This window comes from Rhea americana, unplaced genomic scaffold (assembly GCF_003343005.1).
Source record: "Rhea americana isolate MKP2758 unplaced genomic scaffold, rheAme1 scaffold_19, whole genome shotgun sequence".
Classification (NCBI taxonomy): Eukaryota; Metazoa; Chordata; class Aves; order Rheiformes; family Rheidae; genus Rhea; species Rhea americana.
The window spans coordinates 5,722,786-5,743,520 of record NW_028186038.1 but is presented as its reverse complement, the minus strand read 5'-3'; the positions used below and the strand labels follow the sequence as shown (position 1 = coordinate 5,743,520).

The 20,735-nt window shown below is 37.8% G+C and overlaps 1 protein-coding gene across 1 annotated transcript in view; it reads left to right on the top strand.

The window, feature by feature from the left end:
* Nucleotides 1-20,735, top strand: part of SLC6A11 (solute carrier family 6 member 11) — a 98,525-nt gene that overhangs the window by 61,013 nt on the left and 16,777 nt on the right. The gene's annotated exons all lie outside the window — the stretch shown is intronic.

Below are 20,735 nucleotides of genomic sequence, written 5' to 3'. Positions count from 1 at the left end.
AAAGCCTAAGAGACACCAGAGCAGTGGTAGGAAAAAAGAAAAAGGGAAGATTATGGCACTAGTGGAATGGCTTACAGCAAGCAAAAAATCTGTTACGTATCTTTTACAAAATGCAGTGCTCCTAAACATAACTCTTTAAAGACGCAGAAGAAATGCTTTCTCTTCCCCAAAACATTTCTGAGATTTTCTTTATTTTGATCCTTGAACTGGAATAATAGTTGAATTCTCAAAACATTTTAGCAGAATGAATTTAGAGAGCAGAATTTAGAGAGAAGGTTGGGCAAACATCTGCAGAGCAGAGAAGGAGTGATGGATAAAGCTTATTGTGTACACCCCACAAATTAGCATTGCAGAGACTCTGTGCTGTAGAGGTTGACTATGATCCTGGAAAGATCTGTAGCTAAGGCCTTACTGAAAGTGGAATTGGTTTGCACATGTGTTTTTTTCCCCCAAGAAATTGCCTAGAGAAGATTGGTACTTGAAGTTCTCCTCCACAGTTACTATTCTCTGAATTAATGGAAATACAGAAAGAGAAAGAAGGCAGAAGCAGGAAAAAGTGCCTTTCTCTAGAGCAGTATGAGATGGTTGGGACTGCAGTAAGCTGTGTACTCTGCATGGTCATGATTATATACACATCTTGCAACTAGATGTATCTTACTACTGCAATTCCTTCTCTCTACTATTTTTTTTTTAAGTGTACGAGCATATAGTTTCTCTGTGACACTTGTGCATATATGTGTGAATTATTTGCAAGGCAGTGTGGGAAAGAGAGAAAGGAGAGAGAAACTGGGAGGAGAAGGTGGGAAGTGATTGATGATAGTTGCTGGCATACTGCCCCGGTGTATGTGGGAAAACAAACTGCCTCTCCATCATCATGAGTAACACCAGCTTCCAGGCAGCTCGTAGCAAGCATCCAGATCCTGGAAAGCAAACTGGAAAGATGAGAAGTGTACTGAAAATTGTGACTTTCTGATGTTCTCTACTCTGAATGTTGGTGCTGAAAAGTTGACTATTCCTTCCTCACAGATAAAGCAGTTTGACTTTTTATTAGTATATTCTTTTGTTTAGACCATTGAAACTGGATTGCTTGTCAGCTATTTTACTTAGCATTGCATAGTTTCTTCTTCCCTATATTTTATAAAATCTTATTTTATATGTTTCAACATACTAAAGTTATATAATCAAAGTTGCCCCAGAACATAAATGACAGGATGGGATAGTCAGTGTGTCTTTTTGACATCAGAGGAAATCTGCTTTAGTACGTATTCTTTTCTTTGAAAAAGTCTTTTAGACATATATTTRTTCTTGTGTTGGTGTTCAGTAAATTTTATAATACAGGAATTCCTGCAAAGATCATTAGTATTTTTAAACAAATTTTCTGAACTGTGTTCACAGTCTTAGATTTCCATATGTTACCATACTCTCCCGTATGGATGTTTACAGACAATTACTTTAAACTCTCAGGCTTAGATAAACTGTGCATTCTGTGCCCATTTGCACTAGCATCCTGGTTGCGATAATACTTTTATGCCWTCAAAGAACAGAGGCAATAATATGTGTTCTGTCATTCTAGCGCTAGCTAAACACTACTGCTACAATTTAGGACTGTAAATAAGATCAAGAAAACATTTGACTGTCACAGAGATGGAGGGAATAAAAAGTACTCTGTAAATTCGTTACAAACTTGGCAGGGAATCACCAGATGTTGATGCAGTTCGAGGTACAAGTTCACTGATCTTTTATGTATTTATTTTCAATCCATTTAAACCTTCTAGTGTTGCTAAGAAAACATCAAGAAGACACAGCTGAACTTCTAGAGAATGGGAGGCATAAACTGGTTCCTCGTGATTTTGTTTGCAGTTAAGTTCTGTGTTCTCATAGTGATATATTARCTTTCTGCCGAGAATAAATCACAAAACATTTTGCGCAGACTGTTTTAAGTATTTTTATTTTAAAGTGGTGCTTTTTCATTTTATTATTGTTATTATTACAGTGTTTTGAGAAGAAATCTGTTTTAGGAATTAAAAATCTAATGTCCAGTTAAAATTTTGGAAAATAATATTTGACTTCTYAAACTTTCAGGTTTTGATCAAATGTTTTTAAAGTTTAACAAATTCACAAATTATGTAAATTAAATTAGATTTTCTGCTAAATTGRACATTTGCTCAAACAGTGTCAGTACTTTTGAGAGCTACCTTAGCATTAAGAAGTCCAGGCCAAAATAAAAATCCTAAATTACATTTTTTTTATTCTAGTGTTTTTTCTTTTTTTATCTTGAACATGAGATTGCCTTAAGTTTCTGCCAGCTCTGTGGCACAGATGAAAGATTTTTAATTGCCCGGCTCTCTTTAAAAGGAACTATGCTCACAGCAGCCTTTTAGTGAACACAAAATGACTTGTTTACTAAAATTTGCACAGTGCAATTTTTGTCACTGTAACAATGCATGCTTTTAAAAAATTGTAAATCCCTCTGTGTAAAATATTAMAACAGCATGGTGACTCTGAGGGATGTTCATGAAATGGTACAGTGAGAAGGGGCACTTGATTCCAGGCCTGGAAGTTAAAGTCTAAATGATTGTAGCAGGTAAAGCATTGGCTTTGCCYGAACAAGGTATAGTGGGGCACTGGCCTTCAGCGAGTTGCTATGCTATAGAGGAAGGCAGGWATTGTAGAGTATGATTAGGGATTACAAACTAAAATGATTTGTCCTATATCTTGGTCTTCACAGCAAAGTAAATAAGGTAGTCCAGAGTTACCTAGCTAACACTGGGCATGTAACTGGCATGTCTAAGTAAGSTTCCTACTTTGCAGATAGTTGCCTCTTTCCTCAGAGCGAAGGCATACCAGAAGTGAAATTCAGTCACCTGTCACCTGAATCAAACTTYGAAAGTTCCTTATCCCACTAACTAGGTAGAGAGTTTGGAGTAACTGTAGTCTTACAGTCAGTGCTTAAGCAAATGCTTAATCTTGAGTGAATGAGKTGGAGGCCAAGTAACATAGGAGCTGTATTTACTTTCCTGAGTATTTTGAGACTGACCAGGTTAGGATTTTCAGTACTGGTATAACACTAATAGTTTTGTTTTTGTGTTTGTACAACTCTAGCTGCCTGCAGATAGTTTAGGTCACATAGAGATTAAAATGATATGCACATAGTYGCTGAATAAGTCGGTTGTTAAAGACAGTCTGTCAAATGCAATTCTAAGAAGTAAAATATCAATGCTGCATTCTCTTTTGGCCCAAGAGTTGTCCATTTTTTATTCTACAAACAGGATTTTAACTTTCGTACAATTTTTAACAATTTTAACTTTTACTATATAGTCTCTGACAGCTGCAAGCAGAAGTAAGAACTGGGTGCGTATTACCAGAATACATGGTCCAAACATGCAGGACTAAGTGTGTTGGCAGTAAGTGGGAAATGGAGAGGCAAATCTATCACAGGGAAGAAATGGCAAGCTTCTGCCTGCAACTCTAGAASTAATTTGCTTCATTACTTTACTTTCCTCCTCCCTCCTTGCATTTTTTTGTGAAAATTATCTCGGGAACTGATTCTTATATCTTTTTTAATATCACTCAAGATCTGGGATAGATTGGGTAAGTTGTTGCTCTACGCTTGCTAGAGCAGATTCTTGGCATATAACTGTGGTTAGGGAATATWTTTCCAAGTTGATTCCAGCTACCATTCATCAGTGATAAAACTTTGAGATGCTTAGTCAGATCGTATATACCGAGTTAACATCTCTGCATCCTCGCAGTGGTGCCCTGCCAGTGTGGCAGAGCTAAGGCTGTACTCATTCGTCTGCAGGAGCAGACTTGGTTCTGCCACAGAACAGTGGCTGCTCTATCTCTGCTACCGAGGTGCCAGACCAGCCTCCTTCACACACCTTTGGTAGCAGTGCTTCCTGTCTACTTGCRGATGCCATGTGACTTCCCATCTCTGGCTAGGAATTACATTTATGATTGGAGGCTTGTAATTTGAGTATAATTTAGAAGTGTGGGGAGGGATTAATTTGAAGCTTAAATTAATTATTCTATGAAAAGTATAAGTTAGTGACTTCTTAGTCACTCAATCACTGATGAAATGCAAGGCAAAAGAGGCTAAGGGACAAAGACATAGGGGTTCCGTTGACTGTGAATATGGAGTCTTCAAGACTGCAGTGAAGAAGCAGGCAGGGTTTTGTGGAATACACGCTCACTGAGGAGGCACCTGTAAAGCTCCCTACTCAGTACTGAGTGGTACTGCCACAGAGTGGATGTTCTGAAGGTTTCTTACTTTTGCTTCCTAGAGTTGTCACTCTATTTTGACCGAGAAAGATTAGTAATATGCAACCTTTTCACCAAATTCAGTACTGGAAGCAGAACTAATATGGGGTATTTTAACTCACTTAGGTAAGCTCTGTACCGTGAAGGTATATCCGTGTTCCTTAAAGACCTTTATTGATCCTTCATTTTTATGTGCTTCCTTTGGCGCTCATGCAGATCTTGTTCCTATTACTTGTCTTCTACATCTGTATGGCAAACAAATACTTGTATCTGGTATGACTGTGCAAATGACAAAAAGGAGGGGCACCACCCTCCAAAGCTGTTTAGCAAGGGCAAGGGTGAGATGCTTTGGCTCTGAAAGTTCCTCTGAGAAGAACCCATGGGACAGAGTAATAGCAGTTAAGACTTACTGGTTACTGTTGATCCTCAACCAGAAGGCTGAGCAAGCACTAGCAGTAGCAGTTGCCAGAAAATATATATAACAGGGTAAGAGCACATGGCAGGATTCCTAGGCTTTCTGTACAGACAGTTGAAAGAAATGGCAACCTTGGGAGAGCAATTACAGTGTGTTATACTCAACTCATTTGACAATGTAATGCTTTAAAATATTTTSATGAAGCTTAACTAACAAGAATAAAATTGGGATACATCAATTTGTTACATGCTTGCTGTAATATTTCCCTGGGCATCTGTTTTTGGCAACAATTGAAAGAAAATACTGGGCTACCTTTGCACTGACTGAATGTAGTTATACTTGTGTTAGTATTTATAGCCAAGTATTTATCCTTTATACATATGTAGTCATAGTGATAAAGTGTTTCTGTTAGACTGCCTAGATGTTAATTTGAATCCTTTCCATCTTATTGCCTTAATTACATCATATTAAACAGAAAATGACAGTTCTCAAATGAAAAGAAGATTTAAGATGTTTTACTGAAGTGACTTATGCTCTAGATTAACTGTACAGTTTTCTTTAGTTCTCTGGGGCAATTTTTGCTGAGTTAGAATGTGATTATCCAGATTCATTGCTTTGTCAAAGGGTAGGTGACTAAAGTATGATTAAGTTGTAATGAAATTAGTGTACTTTCTTGTTTGCATTTTGGATAATTGACCTATATTGTCAGTGTCAGTTACATATCTGAAATTGAACAAGATTTTAGTATTCTTTATTTTGAGATTACTATTTAAAAATATAATTATCACTTAATTGTGTCATTATTTGCTCTGCTTCACATTCAAGTTTTATTATACTTGTGAAGGGCAATGATTGGTTTATTATGTGGGCAGTGTGAAATTAATGCTGTTTTTAATTAGCCATTTATTTGTTTATGTAACAGAGTTGAGAGGTAATAAGCTACCTTAATTAGTTCTTTTTAAAACTATTTTAGCTGGGGGGTTTTCTAGAGACACTCCTGATCTGTTTTCAATTATTTTTTTCAACATTCTTCACTTTTCCTTTTGGTCTTTAGGCAATAAATAAATTAAAAATTAAATCATAGTAGAAATGCTCAATAAATAATTCACTGGAATCTGGACCACAGTTTTGGATTTTCGGGGACTAGGTCACATTTGTGGTGTTCCTTAGAAGAYTCGTCTGTTCATTAGATAACAATGGTAGTTCTGCATGGCAGCATACAGCAAATAGTCACTATTACTTCTGTGCGAAAGCACAAAAATAGCATTGCATGCTGTCAGATCTAAAACTGGAGCCTGGCCCTCCTAGTTCTGTAGCCCAGGCACTATGCCCTAGTTGTGTGGCAGTCAGCCATTAACTCAGAAGGTCCTACTGGAACCCCGCCTTGGATTTGGCAAAAATCTGTCAAAATGGAGATATAGTGGGTTTTAAAAAAGTATACAAAAGAATGTGCTATTTCAGACAATAATTAAATGCTGRAACTCAGTGCTCGGAGATGTTGTAGAGGCCTAAAATACAAGTTTAGTCAATAGGGATTAAATACATTCATTATAGATAGATAAATTGTGGGCTGTTAAACGTGCAACATGCAACTTCCAGTTCCAGCATGGTTCTGCTGGAGAATTTCTATTAAGCTTTTCTGTCCTGGGATTTCCTTCCTGCAGGTGCAGTCTCCTTGTGTCCCTATTGTAAAATAAGATAAAGTATATGCCAGATAGTCAGAACATGTTTATTTGAACAAAAAATAATGTACAACTGACTAGTACATTTTTTTTTTTTTTGGATATCACAGAACAGTTGGAGTTGGAAGGGACCTCTGGTCCAGTCCCTCTCCCCCCTCTCCCAAGTAGTTCAAGCAGGGTCACCTAGAGCAGATTGACCAGGACCATATCCAGTTGGGTTTTGACTGTCTGCAAGGATGGAGACTCCACAACTTCTCTGGACAACCTTTCTTCCTATGTGTAAACGGCATTTACATCTATTTCAGTTTGTGCCCATTGCTTCTTGTCCTGTCACTGGGCACCACTGACAAGAGTCTGGCTCTGTCTTCTTTATTTCCTTTCAGCCTTTCCTTGCATATCAGAGGCCCCAGTCATTTAGCTATGTTCATGGCCTTTCACTGGACTCACTCCAGTATCTCTGTGTCTCTCTTGTACTAGGGAGCCCAGCACTGGACACGGCATTCCAGGTATGGTCTCACCAGTGCTGAGCAGAGAGGAAGGATCACCTGCCTCGGCTGCTGGCAATGCTCTTCCAGTGCAGCCGAGGATTCTGTTGGCCTTCTTTGCCACAAGAGTGTGGTGCTGGCTCATGATCAAACAGTTGTCCACTAGGTTGTTATCCGCAAAGCTGCTTCAAACCTGGTTGTCCCCCAGCTTGTGCTAGTACATGGAGTTATTCCTCCCCTAAAACACAAAGTTGTTTTTGGTTATCTGTGTTGCCTTTCTCTTAAGCCTTTCCAATGCTATTGTGTATTTGTTATGTGACTACAATGAGAACTATATAAAGTATTCGATGTGTAGGCAAACTGTGGATGGCATAAGGCTGTTCTCTGTTTTCTTTTCTCTTCCTTCCTGAGTAATGCCTGTAATTCACTTTGTTTTTTTGACCATTGCTTAGCACTTTTGGAACTATCTAACAAGACATCAAGATGCTGTTTCCAAATCATAATTCTCAGCTAAAAGCCCATTTTGTAGGTCAAATCAGAATTGCTTTTTCTCATGTATAATACTTTAAGGTTTTGACATTGAATTTTTCTGCCATTTAATTTTGCAGTCACTGCCTTTCACAAGAGCCATCATAACAGTTGGCCATCATTCTTACTAGTTTGAGTAACTTAGTGTCACCTCTCTTCCTCACTGAACAACAGAGGTCACTGTAGTATTCTGTGGCTGGCCTCCTTCCATTGTAAAAAGTGTGTGTTTATTTCTTGTCCTGAGTTTCCTATCTTTTAATCAAATTATTTATCCAGCATGCACTTTCTTTCGTATATCATAGATGCTTAGTTTCCTAAAGAGTTTTTGGTGACAGATTTTTTCCAAAATGCTTTTGAAGATCAAAGTAGACTTACGACTTGGATCACTTTCGTCCATATGCTGGTTTCTTCTTCCAAATATTCTAGGTTTTATGGTCTGTCTTGGTTGGTTTTATCATTTTTGCATTTTCTAAGCTTTTCCAGTACTTTCTGTTACATTTCAATGCCAAATATAGAAAAGAAACTGGCTCTGGAAGAAGAGCAAGATGAATTTTACACTGGTAATGCTTTGGAAACTTGAGAAGTTTCTTAATTTTTGAAATGCAGCTGCCAGTGGCACAATTCCAGCAGCTGGGCCAGAAGCCAGTGGTGAGGTGCCCACCCTCGGCAGTATGCCAGTGTAGTCTAAAAGGGGAAATATGTTCTTTATCTCTGGGCAAATCAACACTGTAGGCTTTTGCTTGCCTTGCCTTTGGGCTTTTATGCTTTTGGCAGTGGCTGGAGAAAGGCAATGCTGTGGGTTACAAAGCTAAGCTCTTATGACTGCCACCCTCTCTGCTTTCCATGCAGAGTCAATAGAGGCAGATYGTTCCTTACAATCACTTACTGACTGCAGTAACTGAAAAAAGAAGTCCTGTGAGTAGAAGCTACAAACATAAAAAAGATTTCTGAGACCCACTGTCATCTTCCCCCACACAGGAGAAGGAAGGCAGTAATCTCATTTGATGTAATCTGAGAAAGTGTGAATCAAGCCTTTAGTGCATTGATGGCCCCAATCAGCCTGTAAGGCTGGTGCTGTTACTTCCTATTTTCACAGAGTTACCCTACTGTAGCAAAAGCAAGAACAAACAGTCAAGAAAAAATAAAAAACAAAGAGCACATTTTTAAACAGAGCTGTTTCCAGTCTGTCTACTCTTTTGCTGTGTTTGCACATCAGTGCTTGACAATCTCTGCGCATCCTACCCTAAGTAAGGATGTAGGGTTATTAGACTCTAGTAAATCTTGTAAAAAAAAAAAAGGAAGAAAGAAAGAAAAAAGAAAAGAAACAGTATTGGCACATACAGCCAAAACACTTTCGTGTGTCCACTGACACAGACTTTCCAGTCAAAGACAGCCTTTCTTTCCTGAGGAGCTAGTGGGATCTTTATGTGTATATGCAAAGAAAGAATAAAGATCTGGGGTATGCATTAAATACTATGTCTCTCAGATCAGACTTGATCAAGCATTTCAATGATGTAAACATGGAACTTCTCTTTGCACTAATGCATACAAGGGTAGAATCTCTATCTCTGTGTACACTTACTTATCACAGCACAGATTTTAATATTCACTAGAATTGTCCTAATGTCCAAACACCACTGTTAGTGTGCCTCMTGCAAGATATTTGCAGACAGGAAAAATTTTTGGATTGTGAAAGGCATTTCTGAAGTGAACAGTGACACTGAACATAGATAAGCTCTTCTGGTGCAGACTTCCATTTATTGCTTGAAATTTCTGAAGATGTTCCTGAGAGGTATTTTTCTATTTGGATGAGAATCAATGCCATGCTAAATTTGATTTTTCCAACCTAGCCCAATTTCAAATTCTTTATATTCTGAGGAGTGACTAACTTCTTTTCATTTTACTTTGCTTAATGTCTTCAATCACTGTTTGCCAAATGCTACGTTAAAATAATAGAATATACATTAACTTCACATATTTTGAATTTTGTCTTGACAAGTATTTCTGCAATTAAAAAAAAAGCCCCAAACAAAGAAAAAACAGATAAGCATTTAGTTGCATTTCCTTTTTTACAAATACTAATTCTATAAAAATCAGCAGGGCAAAATCTTGGCCCATGAAAGTCAATGGGAAATTTTCTATTAGATTTTGTGTCCTAACATTGCAGAAGTTTTACCTGTTTAAAATAAGCTGTAAATTTTGAAAGCATGCGCTACTGAGGTAAAGTGCTTTTCTTTTCCTCTGAATTTCAGATCATTTGTCTTTTTTAGCACTAACTGTAAGGTTTCCTTAAAAAGGAAATTTTCACATTGCAAAATGGATATTAAAAGATATTACAGGTGAAATACACAATTAGAGCAGACTCTTCGAGGGTCTAAGTGGCTTAGGATCTTCAGCACTATTATGCGCAGGTCCTGTTGAAAATAAGTAGGGAGTTCTGATGAGGAGAGTATTCATGTCATTTGATTTTAGGTACCCTACTGAGGAACCTTAATGCAGTGCCTTAAGACCCAAATATAAGCAATAGGGGGAAAATAGGTTTCTCTAGAGGGTAATTTATCCAAAGTACAGATTGAATCACTTTCTGGGGAGGTTGGTCAGTCTCCATTAGCTGTAACAAAGCTCAGGACAATACATCCTTATTTTAAAATTAATACCCCATTAGGCCCCTAATCTAACCAACTTTGGCATCATACCTGTATTAATAACTGATTTGAACTTGCCCAAAAATACCTGGTAAAGTCTGGTGCCTTCAGGACACTGAAAGTAACTCGGTATGTGAAAAGAGAAAGTCTGTTGCTATTTCTGTGCTTTTTTGTATCATGCACAGAATGAAAAAAAAAATAACAACTTCTACTGTCAGATGGCTGCAGCATTATAACTGTACAGATAGTACAACTATATGAGAAGGCAAAATTTCTATGTTTCTATGGTTTGCTACAAAAGAAGTGTATAGCTGCAGCACAGCTGGAATATATGGGCTCTCTTGCAGTCTATGACTTTACAATTCCAGATTGCTGAACAGTTTTCAATAAACTATAGCTTTCAATAGAAAGGTGGCCCTCTGGTTATCCTGAAGGCACTGAGATAYCATTTGACAAAGGGAGTTTTCCTGAAGAGCTTCTGCAGAGAAGGCTGGAGWGGAGGGAGGCCCTGGGCATTGTTGCTATCTGTGCAACTTGTCCATTTTGAAAATGGTTGGTGGAAGAAAGAAAGCAAAACAAAGTGGYTGCTCAGAGTGTACTTTGGGTATAAATATATAATGGTTTTCAACTGCATATGACCCTTCCCTTGGTCCCTTTAACCTTTGCCAGCCCAGCTAATATACTTCCAAAATAAAAAAAAATGAGCAAAAAAATAAAAATCTGTAACAAAGGCCTAAATGAAAGAAAATGCTCTATTTTTTTAAAGTTACTTAGGCCTGACAGGGAAGAATGTCTCACTAAGGTCAACTGCCTGTCAAATAGATCAGTTGAATACTTGGTCGTAAATGAATATAGATAAGTACTTAACTCAGCTTTGTCACAGAAGAATGCTTCMGACCATTCCTGCTGATCTGAACTCTATAAACATTTGGTATGCAGTTGTAAGTGATGAATCTCAGTGAAAAGATAGTGCTYGGGTGTTAAGAGGCAAAAATATCATTAAATCTGATCAACACCTTTTTCTTTAAAGTTTTTCAGTTTGCCAGATTCTTGAATTTAAGCTACTAATCTATGAAAAAACAGGTTTCATTTCATACAGACACACAAATATTGTTACAGCTACCTAGTGGCTTTTTTTTTCCCGGAAATCTTGTTCATCAAAAGGATATAAATGCTTTTATCCAAATAATATCTTACGAAGGTTCCTGTAGATTTTCTACATTATGTCCCCAAAATACTGAAAAGTTGTTACACATTTGGAGAGAAAATTCTGTATTATAACTCCTTACATGTGTTCTAGGCAGCTGTTAAGACTATTGGCTGTAAATGAAAACAGGGAAATCTTATCATAAAGAWGCTTCAGAGGAATTCTTGGATAGGATTTTTGCATTGGACAAAGCTGAAATGTTAATTAAATATGGGCAAAGTTGTATGAAAGTTATTCCTGTGATTTTGTTTATTGGCACAGAAGAAATCAAACAAGGCAGAGGATAGGTTRATACTACTGAATCACAGTAATTTCTTTAACAAGTAATATCAGCTAGCATTCATTCATTGAAACACTGACTGGAGAAAGCAGCTCCAAGGTGTTCTGCTTTAACAACACTATTTAATATGCCTTTCATAGTTTATTATGATGTAACTTGGTGACTGTTTAAATCTCTAAAAAAAAAAAAAAGGAATGCAAAAGGGCACTTTTTTAGCCAAAATGCACAGTCATACATCACAGGCAAAACTGCCCTTAGGCACTGCTGTTTCTGAGTGAAGCTGAGGGCACCAAGACACCGTGCCCATCCAGACCTCGGTGCATTCTCTCACATGCTTTGCCACTTCTCTGTAACGGCCCAGGTGGTCTTCTGAGCCTCCAGCTCTGCAAGGTGTCTTTTTGCTGACAATGCTTGCAGAACAGGCAAGCTTTCAAGTCTACCCCTGCCAAAAACTCAAGTCACATATGTACTGAATGTCCTGGAATTTAGACCCACCTTGATGCCTGAGATGCTAATTAAAAGCAGATAATACAAAGATTGAAAATGGAAGTAGACAAACAAGCATCCCAGCGTTGCACACATTTGAGCCTTGTACCTTTTGGGGCATGGGTAACATTTTAAAAAATCTAAACTTTGAGAAATTAGTTTATTGTACTGTAATATAATGAGACAACAGATTTACAGTTAGGGATTGTTACTTGGTTTTGTAATGGTGTTAAATTTGGAAGAATTGTGTACTGATGTAGGGGGATATGGTCTGTGCTGCTAACTGTCCTCAGTAATTATCCAAGTTAAGGAGACAATTAGTGAATGACTTGAGGTAAAACATTTGCATTCTGTTTAGCATTTCAGCTATTGCCAGGCTGGGATTTCTTTTTACTGGGATGCTAGCTTGTGTATTTGAATTTTATCCTCAAGGTGTGCTGATTCTAGGAAGAGAATCCAAAGCCTCCTTTCTCCTGTATCCCACTGAGTGAGGTGACATGGAGGACATCAACTGGCGAATCCATAATCAAAGTGAATTGCAAGCTCAGAAGCCTGAAATCAGAGTTTAGACCTAGAGACCCTTTTCGAAAACCCACAAAATCTTGCACTTGATGTTAGTAGATCCAGATTTGGTCCATTGCCCTTCCTACAGCCACAAACACCCTTTCTATCTAAAACAAACATTCAAGACTCTAGTTATCTCAGCTAGCAGTTTCCAGAGGAGAGTGATTTTAAATAATGTTCGGAGGTTTTTTAGTAGCATACACCCCAATCTGTATGCATGCACTCAAGATTATACAAACAGAAAAATATGATAGAATTTTGGTAGTGCTAGATTTGGGATCATGCCAAGACAATCAAGACATCTCCTAAGTCTTGGTTTAAGGAGTTCAGGAAAGTAAAGCAGTCTTACAACAAGCATTATTTCAGTCACCAAAGGCAGTCGGAGGGAGGGAAAGAGGTCTTCCTGTAAGTCCTATAAAGGACCTCGGTATCTCTCGCTCCAGCACCTGACTTTCAACATTGGTTGGCAACACAGAAACATACTACTAGTGTGGCTTCTCTATTGAGAAAGATTCTGTTCTATTTTAATAGGGTGGTACTTGGCCAACAGTCATGCCTGGGCAAATTAGCATTTAAATATGTGTAAAGTAATCTGAGCTATAGTGTTGGTCTCCAAAGGCAGTAATGAATAAACAAAACTTCAAGTATTTAGGTCCTTCTCCCCCTCAGCTCACCATTCTCATAATGAATATACTGTATTCATCGTGTCTGTAAGTAACATTAGCAGAAGGTGTGAGGGAGACTGCCTAGCAACCCACAGAAATCCCAAAGAGAGGTGGAAAGGAAGTGATTTTCATGTAATTATTCACTTCTACAAAAGCTGTTGTCAGGTAGACACTAGAAACATAGCTGTTTAATTATTTTCCTAACCTACTTCCAATCTTTTGAGAATCACTACCACTAAAAAGAGGGGGGAAAAAGAGCTTAATTCAGCCATTTTCTGCCTGGCCGTTTAAGTTGTGTTTTCCTGCTCTAATGAAGGCTGGGCTTTCAGAAGCTCTGTTGTTTAAAAAACCCTGGGTAGTAAACTTCAGAAACAAACTAAGTCCTGTATCCAAGACTCAACATTTTTGCTGCTGTTTYGCCACAATACACAGTTCATATTTTGCTTTGGTTTTCCATTTAATGACATTTCCCATTAAGTTAAAAGACTAACAAGACTTGTTCTTTTTCTTTCTTTCTCTCTTTTTTTTTTCCCCTCCAAGGGGGCATTTGGGGACAGGGGCTAAAGAGCCTATTTACTTTAAGTAACACAACTGGTGCCAGGGTGCTTGGATCCAGCAGTTCCTTTATTTTTCTGAACATGGAGACCCCAGCTTTGCCCTAACCACAATTCTTTTGAGTTGACTGAGGTTGCATGGATGTGACTGAGGTCTGTTTTAGTACCATTTCTGGCATCTGGGTAAGCCTGGGGATTTGTGTTTCACCTATAAAATACCATGCTGAACTTTCTTTTCCATTACTGAGTGCCTGAATGAACAGTTGCCACTTCCATGTAGCATGGAATCAGACTTATTTTCAGTAGTCTTTGGGCTATGTCTGGTAGTCTTTGTGTTACTTCTGCCTTAGGTTCAATAAATTTTGTTTTGATAAACTTAGGCATATTGCAAGTTTGCTCTTAAAGGACTAGACTTAATGGAATACATCAAAAATATATTGAACTACTATGAAAAGTAATTCGATGTCTCTTGTTTGTTGAGGCAGTGGCATTGTGGCATTCAAAATGGTTTATCATGAAGGTTGTCATATACATTCTCAGAGGCTTCAACCAATGCCTTTAAATGAAGTAATATTCTACTCAGTAAAGTGGCTTTAAAATTGAGTTGCAGCAGCCTGTTTTGCTCCTTGGTGGCTCCAAGATCTCCATTTCAAGCAGGAGATTCTTATTTTCCTGGCCAGCAAAATGCTTTCCATTGTGATCCCTGGTTTTAAGTAGTTTAATACTCTGCAATATCTTTTTATTTAATTTCTAATTAAAAGAAATATGTATTTTTAATTAACTCTGTTGAAAAGGTTTGCGAATTACTAAAAMATGACCATATACCAGAATCAGAAAATCAGTCTTTTTTATTCTTAGATAGTCAGCCATGAGGACCTGTGAAGTTACAATAACCATATTGATTATATAGGAAAATAATGAAGTTTATTCTTCCCTACTAGATTTGATCTGCCAGACTCATGGGAGTAAGATATATTATAGTAAGATATATTATCAGTGTACTCATAGTCAGAAGAAGGGGAGAATGTATACAAGGAATGGATTGATTCACTTCTAATGCCCTCTAAGTGTTTGAGTTGTTGCATTCCTTGCAGTGTATTCCTTCCACATCCTGGTGCTCTCTCCCGCTATTGCCAATTACGCTACACCATGCCAGGTGATAGTTTGTAATTTAGATGAAGGTACTTCATAAYGAAAAAGACATAAAAACTGCTTTAATTTGAATAAAATCAGTGGTAAAATGCTCATTCACTGCTGCCTATTTTTAAATTTTGTCTAAGAGGATATATACATATATGTATGTGTCCTAGCGTACATACTTTACATACTGTAAAAGATAGCAGGGGAATGTAATAAATGGCAATTTCAGGAAAGCTTTGGGAATGATTCCTATAGTTGCATGTTAGCCTAAATTGAGTGGGCACACTTCCGTTAGCTGCAGACTCCTTAGTTTCCTAGTATTGTGGAAAGTTCATCTAAGTAGTAACATTGCCATTTATTTAAGTTACACGAGTTGTAAGACTGGGAAAAAACCTCATACATAGAAAACGTCAAGATGACTGCGTAGGAAACATCAAGTTATGTGGTGCTTTTCTGTGGAAGCACAACGTATGTGTTCTCCATTTTCCTAACATCAAAACAGYACTTTGAGAAGCAGAGCCCAGTGGTCCTGGAGCCCTGCTGTTTGCTACATCAGACTATTTATGGGCCGGAGACCATAATTTTGGGATCTCTTTTTCTACCTTGCATGTATTTTTTTTTCTGATCTTGGTTTCGTCTTCTTGTTGCTGCCTCTATTTTCTCATGGAATTTTCTTAACTTCTATAGCGCACCAAATATGAAGATGGCTTCACTGATTCCCAGGTGGCTCAGGTGTAAACCACTGACCATAGGTTCTCAGGGCATGTGCTTTAGAAGGCAGTCTGAAAATGCTGAGCCTTGAGGTAGAGAGGTTCTATAGCTGAAGTGATTTTTTTTCACAKTTTCCACACCTCTATATATTTCCACATTTTCTATATGTGATATGAGTCATTGGCACATGGACGTTAAACCTCTCAAGGTGTGTGAGACTTACAMTTTTGCTGTGTTACTATTTATTTTGAAATAAACTGTTTTACTCAGGCATTCTTACAGTTACAAAAATTTGCAACTATTTCATGCCTTTAACTTTTCTTTATTATAAACTGACAGAAAAGGCTGTATACTTAGAATTTTTTTGAAACCAAAGGAAAATTGCTCTTTAAAATACAAATACTACTGAGATTCATCAAAAGAAATAAATAATTTAAATTGAAAGAAAACTATAATGATTGTTCATTTTCTTTTTTACATAATGGGAAATAAATGACTTTCAGCATTTGGACACCATGTTTTGTAGAATGGGTTCAGCATTTAACCAGTGTATAAGATTTTCCGTATTCTCAGAGTACCTTATTTTGGAATCATCGTTAAACACTCTACAATTAAAGATGCTTTGAGTATTGCAGCTGAAGTGGGTTTTCAGTCTCACTGTTAAGAATGAAAAAAATTGCGCATATTTATGAATATGTACACGTGATGCTGTCACAGTATGTACTGCATGTTTCTTTTAAAGCAGTGGTATGTACTGAGAAGTGGCAGCAGTGATTCTATATACAGAGGTATTGCATGACCAGCTGTCAAAACGGTGTACTTAGATATAAGTACAGAATTACGGAAAGTATATACAGAGACTATGAAAAGTAAAGGGAAGGCACAAAGCTAGAGAAAGGCCTGGAGTCTAGTGGTAGACCTTAAGATGAGCAATGTTCATTCTTAGTCCATGAATTATGGAATTAAATAACATGATCACTTAACAGGTTTTCCCTAGGGTCTCCGCTTTATTTGAGTACAACATTGACTAAACTCCTTTCAGGAGAGTTATGGAATATTCTGTTCTATCCTTCTTGTTCATTGCTTGTCTGTATAAATATAATGCATATCTTTCAGACCTTGATAATCACAAGAAATGGCTCAGCCTTTCTTTATATATGATTTATTTCTGTACTGTGTATGTGCTTCATAAACTTTAATTACTTTATTTTCAGTGTATGGCATGACCACACCTTACTGATGTAAGGAGATACAAAAGTAAGATTAAAATGAGAAGTTGCCACTCAGTTTGTGACTTTCAATTTGAAATTGGTAGAACTTGGCCTTTTAAACTCTGTGGTTCTTTACTTATTTGAGATGTTGATTTCATTCACCTTAGTTGCAACACTGAATTCTCAGTAATTTTGTACTTCGGTTTGGACACTCGTTAAATGAGGACTATCCAGTTAACGAACAGCTGTGAAAAGGTTGGTTTAAATGATTTAAGGACATAATGTCACATAGGAACTTTATGGCAGAGACACAAAACGAATCTTAATTCTCCAGAGCTGTATTTTGTTGTCTTAACTACAGCACATCCTTCTTCCTTTTTTCATCCTTGTTCTTTCATTACATGCACTAGAGTTATGCCAACAAAAGAGGCAAGGGATCCTCCAGACAACATTATCCTCTTTTTCATTAGCTTGATTCATCTCTTCGGGCAGAGACTAGGGTAGTGTTATAATCATGTAAATGAAGACTGTGTCCTAGACCTACGCACAAGAAGGTCAAATTAAGGTTATGCAGGCAGACTTAATTTTCAGGTATTCCTAGCTTCTGAGAGCTGAACTTTGCAATCTATTTTCAGTAAAATATTCTTGTCCGTTCTGTTTTGTGGAATCRTGTTTGTTCCTGTAGGAGTTAGTTACCAGCAGGGCACAGCTGAGACCACTGCTTGTGAGCCTAGCTGTGAATCAGAAAAGCTGTAGAATAACATGAAGCTTGGGAGAGCCTCAGACTGGGAAGCAGGGCACAGACAGAGCTCTTCTGTTCCCCTTCCCAATCAGAGAATGGAAGGTGAAGAGGCTTACTACTTCTCACTGCCGTGTCTCATTTCTACCTGGAGAAAGCGATCTGTGCCATACAGCTGAGGCTTCTTGGCTTTGCCTCCTCCTTCTGGAAATAGACCTTCATTGCATGGACTCACTGAACAGTTCTTTCTTCTCATCCATCAGCCAACAAGAATTAATTCTGTATAGGAATCACAGCAATAGCCTTGCTGCTGTATTCTGAGCTGGCTTTTGCATTCTTCTGGTTTGCCCATACTGTTGCTAACATGGCGCTAAGCCTAATGTGTCCAGAAAATGGCTGTAACTCAGGTGCAGAATGTGAGCACAGTAGATATAAAGGTTCTGTTCTTTGGCATTTGGATTTTTTAGATATCGAGATAATACAGTTTGAGCTTGAATTTTCATCTTGTTCTGGTATGGAAACATTTTAAATATGAGGTGAAGAAAAATAAGAAGAAACAGTTAATTCCATCTATTAAAGTGGKAGTTAGTGGAAGACTGTGTAACATTTTCCACCCTCAAATGCATGAATGCATAAATGCATATTACTGAACTGACTTAAATATCATTAACCAAGGATTTTCAAGGTATAAAGCATACAAAGTATGAACAGGATGTTCTCTGGTGCTGATCTTTTCCTCTGAAATTTACTCATGCCAGAAATACATCAAGCCCAGAAAAAGCTTACTGCTTTTGTTCAGGCCTTTCACCAACTCCTGGCTCCAGATTCCTTGGTTTTCAGTTTATTGGCAGTGTTTTTTTTGTCTCTGTCCTTCAGAATTTCATCGTTCTGTGGAATCCTGCTACATTCATTCCATGTACTTGGAAAATGTTAAAACTTTTAATTTAAGCCAGACATTGCACAGTTACCTACATATTGCAGTGCAGTGATTCAGCACCTTCAGAAATAATTTATAATGCTTTTGTTGTTGTAAGCCAGATGGATGGAGCCTGAATTTTTGAGTGGTATSTACAAGGAGCCCCCAAAAGTATATTTTTAGGGGGAGAAATTCCTCTGAGATCCTGTTTATGAATGACGACAGCTGGGTAGGACTAAGACTACCTAACAATTGATTTGCCTCAACAAACTCTYCCATTATTAATGAGCACTGCAGTGTGATATCGAATGTGTCCAATGGTCACTAGCTGTTGAGGCAAGAGTTTGAAGAAGTAAGCTGTGATATCGAGCGCTTGTCCTTAAAAGGTTAACATATCCAGGCTTGTGACAAAACATGACAGGGTTAGTCCATCCCTCATATTTACCCACCTATCAAAAGACTACCCGTGATTTCTAAATTCATTTCACTATTTGCCACTTCCTTGATCAGGTGCAAGTGTTTTTGCCATTTCAGAAATATTTCAAACCTGAAAGTGAAAAATGAATGATCATAACAAGTTAAATGTCATTGGTTCTCTGACCCTACAGTCCGAAAGAACTTACTCTGATTCTGTTATTCTATTCAGTATTTAAAATTACCTCCTCCTCCCTTTTTAAGCACTAGCCATAAGTTCTAGTAGAATTTCTAGTTTGATGTAATATAGTACAACAAAAACACAGGATTCTTCAGTCTGGTTCAACTTTTATAGACTGTGTGAACACTTGCTTACAGAATATGTTCCACTGAAAGTATTCAGCATTATTTTTATGTCGATTCCCTGTTAGATGTCACTGCCTTCAGAGGAGACTTGTTTTCTTTGAAGGAAATTGTATCACTTAAGACCAGATTTTTATCTGTGTTCTGAACAAGGTACACAGGACCTCCAGAGGGATGTTCTCTCTGCTCCACTTCTCAAGCAGCTCTGGAGTTTCTCACTTCAGAGTACAATTCCTCTTTGCCCCCATTTCCTCTAGGACTTGCTGTCCCAGGAATAATCAGACTTCTGTGGAGCTGGCATATGCCAACAGGAAGGGCTATTGCTCATCTAAGTGCCATACAATGCTCTGCAACAATACATTGTGCAAAAACTGAAACGGAAGGAAATAGCAGATTCTACATCTGCTGATCCAGTTTCCTGGCTTTTCTACAGGCTTAAGAAGACCGTGCATTTTCAGTTGACCTATGCTGTTTGCAGCTTTTTGGGAGCTTCCAATCTTGTTAAAGAGCCTGTCTGTCAAAAGGCTTTCTCTGTGCTGTTTTTTCCCTACCAAGTAGTGAAACTTTGAGATGTAATCAGCTGTATCTTATTCAGTATGACAGCAGTGAAACCATTTAAACCACTGATGCAAATAAAATGTGATCTTAACATTATTCCTAAACACTAACACTCTCTGCAGCTCCATAGATGAAGCCTCACTTGAGCACATGTAAAACAAATATATCCTCTTCATGTATTTATATGTAATTGATTACAATTAGTATAGTCATGAAGTCATTACTTGAGTAAAATTTGATCTCTTACCTGTCCCACATTTACAGTAGCTAATGGCTACAGCTATTGCCTCTGGTTATCAGCCCTGCAGTGTTTGTTACTTCTCTGAAAAGCACTTTGGTTGCTGTGCTTTAAAAAAAAAAACTCATAGACCTCATTTATCTGAGGAAGCCAGGAGTTAGAGTTTATTGGACTGGAAATAATAGTCCAGCTGTGTAGGTAGGCTGTTTGCATCAGTCTCACAGCAAGACCAGGTTTTAAAAGAACATACTCCTTTCTGCTATCAGCAATAACCCACCAAGATACTAGTGAAACGAGCTTAATGAAACAAGCTGTTTTGCTGGAGTATTTTTTATAGAGCCAAAAAAGTTGTGTGTTACGTTCGTGTTTTCAGATTGCTGGGAAGAGAATAATCGTGTTGTGTCAGTGCATGCTTTTGTTTTTTCGCTTTCTGATTTAGAATGTGGTATTAGGATCAGTTTGGAATATAAATATTGCCACAGTAACATTATAATGCTACTTACTTGATAAGAACTGTTATTCTTTCTTCATACAGTGACCAGAACAACCATGTCCTGCTGCTTAGTTGGGGCCATTAGGTGCTGCCGGGGGGGGGGGGGAATCCCTGGTTAATTTGTCTCTTCTCCTTCCTGGCTCATCTTCATTTGTACATTATCTTTGAATGGCAAAATTTT